A 4,622-nucleotide genomic window follows, 5' to 3' on the forward strand; every position below is an offset into this window, starting at 1 on the left:
GCAGTCTCTGAGCCATCAGAGCATTCACTAAAGCTTTCAAGGGTAAGTCTCCTCCTCCTTAAACACAGTTATTGTAAGAAGGATGTCAAAGACCTGAGTCTAAGAACAGCACAGACAAGTACTGGTCTACAGTAAAGGATGGGAGAGGCCTCAGCATCAATCTACTGCTAGTCAAAACACTGGTCCACTTTAACTACTGGTCTACAGTAAAGGATGGGAGAGGCCTCAGCATCAATCTACTGCTAGTCAAAACACTGGTCCACTTTAACTACTGGTCTACGGTAAAGGACGGGAGAGGCCTCAGCATCAACCTACTGCTAGTCAAAACACTGGTCCACTTTAACTACTGGTCTACAGTAAAGGATGGGAGAGGCCTCAGCATCAACCTACTGCTAGTCAAAACACTGGTCCACTTTAACTACTGGTCTACAGTAAAGGACGGGAGAGGCCTCAGCATCAATCTACTGCTAGTCAAAACACTGGTCCACTTTAACTACTGGTCTACAGTAAAGGATGGGAGAGGCCTCAGCATCAACCTACTGCTAGTCAAAACACTGGTCCACTTTAACTACTGGTCTACAGTAAAGGATGGGAGAGGTCTCAGCATCAACCTACTTCTAGTCAAAACACTGGTCCACTTTAACTACTGGTCTACAGTAAAGGATGGGAGAGGTCTCAGCATCAACCTACTGCTAGTCAAAACACTGGTCCACTTTAACTACTGGTCTACAGTAAAGGATGGGAGAGGCCTCAGCATCAACCTACTGCTAGTCAAAACACTGGTCCACTTTAACTACTGGTCTACAGTAAAGGACGGGAGAGGCCTCAGCATCAATCAACTGCTAGTCAAAACACTGGTCCACTTTAACTACTGGTCTACGGTAAAGGACGGGAGAGGCCTCAGCATCAATCTACTGCTAGTCAAAACACTGGTCCACTTTAACTACTGGTCTACAGTAAAGGACGGGAGAGGCCTCAGCATCAATCTACTGCTAGTCAAAACACTGGTCCACTTTAACTACTGGTCTACAGTAAAGGATGGGAGAGGCCTCAGCATCAACCTACTGCTAGTCAAAACACTGGTCCACTTTAACTACTGGTCTACAGTAAAGGACGGGAGAGGCCTCAGCATCAATCTACTGCTAGTCAAAACACTGGTCCACTTTAACTACTGGTCTACAGTAAAGGATGGGAGAGGCCTCAGCATCAACCTACTGCTAGTCAAAACACTGGTCCACTTTAACTACTGGTCTACGGTAAAGGACGGGAGAGGCCTCAGCATCAATCTACTGCTAGTCAAAACACTGGTCCACTTTAACTACTGGTCTACAGTAAAGGACGGGAGAGGCCTCAGCATCAATCTACTGCTAGTCAAAACACTGGTCCACTTCAACACTTCTCTGTCTCTGTCCTTTAGAAATGTTCTACGGACGACCACCAGACTGCTAGATTATCAAGGGCACTTTTAGGCTGGGTTTCTGTACAGCACTTTGTGACATCAGCTGATGTAAGAAGGGCTTTATAAATACATTTGATTGATTGATTCTACAATTTGGTCAAAGTCACTGCTTACCTCTACACAGACATCGAAGGGTTTGTGTGCCCGTGTGTGTGTGTGTGTGTGTGTGTGTGTGTGTGTGTGTGTGTGTGTGTGTGTGTGTGTGTGTGTGTGTGTGTGTGTGTGTGTGTGGTGTGTGTGTGTGTGTGTGGTGTGTGTGTGTGTAACATGGCTGAGTTACAATATGTGATTATTAAGAGTTTCTGATAATGGAAACATTATACTAATCACTGAATAAATCTGAAATCACAAACAACTCACAAATCCCCAGCCACTACAGGGTTAATAATGCCCTTTTTTTGGTTTGAAATGGTAAACATAGAAATGACATTTGAAACATATTCAAAATAATGTCCATTTCCACATATAGCAGCTTAGCATTCGCATGAATAGTCTAAATATTGATACTAGCGATGGGAAGTTCAGCTCTTTTAACTGACTTTGATCTTTTCAACTCGTTCAGACAAAAATAACAAATCTTTCGACTCACTTGGTTCCCCGCTACCGGTGAACGATGAACTGGAAACTCTAAATTCATGATTCTACAAGCCTCTCGTTCACATGTCGTTCACCATAGGGGACTTCTTGGAGCTTCCTTTTGTGAATGAGACTTGTAATCTTGTGCTTTAAACAATGTACAATGCTCCTGTTATTACCATCCCAGGGTCTCTGGTGTCCTTAATGCTCCTGTTATTACCATCCTAGGGTCTCTGGTGTCCTTAATGCTCCTGTTATTACCATCCCAGGGTCTCTGGTGTCCTTAATGCTCCTGTTATTACCATCCTAGGGTCTCTGGTGTCCTTAATGCTCCTGTTGTTACCATCCCAGGGTCTCTGGTGTCCTTAATGCTCCTGTTATTACCATCCCAGGGTCTCTGGTGTCCTTAATGCTCCTGTTGTTACCATCCCAGGGTCTCTGGTGTCCTTAATGCTCCTGTTATTACCATCCCAGGGTCTCTGGTGTCCTTAATGCTCCTGTTATTACCATCCCATGGTCTCTGGTGTCCTTAATGCTCTTGTTATTACCATCCCAGGGTCTCTGGTGTCCTTAATGCTCCTGTTATTACCATCCCAGGGTCTCTGGTGTCCTTAATGCTCCTGTTATTACCATCCCAGGGTCTCTGGTGTCCTTAATTCTCCTGTTATTACTATCCCAGGGTCTCTGGTGTCCTTAATGCTCCTGTTATTACCATCCCAGGGTCTCTGGTGTCCTTAATGCTCCTGTTATTACCATCCCATGGTCTCTGGTGTCCTTAATGCTCCTGTTATTACCATCCCAGGGTCTCTGGTGTCCTTAATGCTCCTGTTGATGTCCATGTTGTTGTCCTATTATACATGTTATTTCCAAAGAAAGGTCAGTCCAGGTACAACAAACAGCCTACAGCTCAGGTACAATGGATAAACAAGTCCAGGTAAACAAGTCCAGGCGTCATGTGACCTCTGTATAATCGGCTAAATTACCCCGTTGTGCATCGCTCACTGAGCAGCATAATAGTGAAATTAATGTACAAATGTCCAGATTAGAATGAACAAAAATCAGTATTAACAAGTGCAGTGGAAAGACAACTGTTTATAACCTCTATTATAACCTGGATAAACCAGGTACAGCCATTCATGTTAATCAGCCTACTAATATAACCTGGATAAACCAGGTACAGCCATTCATGTTAATCAGCCTACTAATATAACCTGGATAAACCAGGTACAGTCATTCATGTTAATCAGCCTACTATTATAACCTGGATAAACCAGGTACAGTCATTCATGTTAATCAGCCTACTATTATAACCTGGATAAACCAGGTACAGTCATTCATGTTAATCAGCCTACTAATATAACCTGGTTAAACCAGGTACAGCCATTCATGTTAATCAGCCTACTAATATAACCTGGATAAACCAGGTACAGTCATTCATGTTAATCAACCTACTAATATAACCTGGATAAACCAGGTACAGCCATTCATGTTAATCAGCCTACTAATATAACCTGGATAAACCAGGTTCAGTCATTCATGTTAATCAGCCTAGTAAAGTGTAGAACAAAACATAGAAGTTCAGTATCAATATGCATGTTTACCATATGTTGATAAGGCTGGGAGACAGTGCAGTATCAATATGCATGTCTACCTTACAGTTCAACCCCTAGTGTAGTTGTAACTGTCACCCCTAGTGTAGTTGTAACTGTAACCCCTAGTGTAGTTGTAACTGTAACCCCTAGTGTAGTTGTAACTCTCACCCCTAGTGTAGTTGTAACTGTAACCCCTAGTGTAGTTGTAACTGTAACCCCTAGTGTAGTTGTAACTGTCACCCCTAGTGTAGTTGTAACTGTCACCCCTAGTGTAGTTGTAACTGTAACCCCTAGTGTAGTTATAACTGTAACCCCTAGTGTAGTTGTAACTGTCACCCCTAGTGTAGTTGTAACTGTCACCCCTAGTGTAGTTGTAACTGTCACCCCTAGTGTAGTTGTAACTGTAACCCCTAGTGTAGTTGTAACTGTCACCCCTAGTGTAGTTGTAACTGTCACCCCTAGTGTAGTTGTAACTGTAACCCCTAGTGTAGTTGTAACTGTAACCCCTAGTGTAGTTGTAACTGTCACCCCTAGTGTAGTTGTAACTGTAACCCCTAGTGTAGTTGTAACTGTCCCCCCTAGTGTAGTTGTAACTGTAACCCCTAGTGTAGTTGTAACTGTAACCCCTAGTGTAGTTGTAACTGTCACCCCTAGTGTAGTTGTAACTGTCACCCCTAGTGTAGTTGTAACGGTCACACCTAGTTGTAAGTTGTAACTGTAACCCCCTAGTTAATAATTTTTCAAACTGTAGTTAGAACTGTACACCCTAGTGTAGTTGTAAACTGTCACCCCTAGTGTAGTTGTAACTGTCACCCCCTAGTGTAGTTGTAACTGTCACCCCTAGTGTAGTTGTAAACTGTAACCCTAGTGTAGTTGTAACTGTCACCCCTAGGTGTAGTTTTAACTGTACCCCTAGGTAGTTGTAACTGTAACCCCTAGTGTAGTTGAACTGTAACCCCTAGTGTAGTTGTAACTGTCACCCCTAGTGTAGTTGT

At 43.2% G+C, this 4,622-nt stretch overlaps 1 long non-coding RNA gene across 1 annotated transcript; it reads right to left on the bottom strand.

Annotated features, from left to right (window-relative positions):
• Nucleotides 1-260: 260 nt before the first annotated feature.
• LOC115203554 (uncharacterized) lies at nt 261-4,302 on the bottom strand. The gene is made up of 2 exons (XR_003880200.1): nt 3,197-4,302; nt 261-3,146 (listed from the first exon to the last, which is right to left on the bottom strand). It is a non-coding gene; the product is annotated as an uncharacterized LOC115203554 (long non-coding RNA).
• Nucleotides 4,303-4,622: the final 320 nt, after the last annotated feature.

Source organism: Salmo trutta, chromosome 12, assembly GCF_901001165.1.
Source record: "Salmo trutta chromosome 12, fSalTru1.1, whole genome shotgun sequence".
NCBI lineage: Eukaryota > Metazoa > Chordata > Actinopteri > Salmoniformes > Salmonidae > Salmo > Salmo trutta.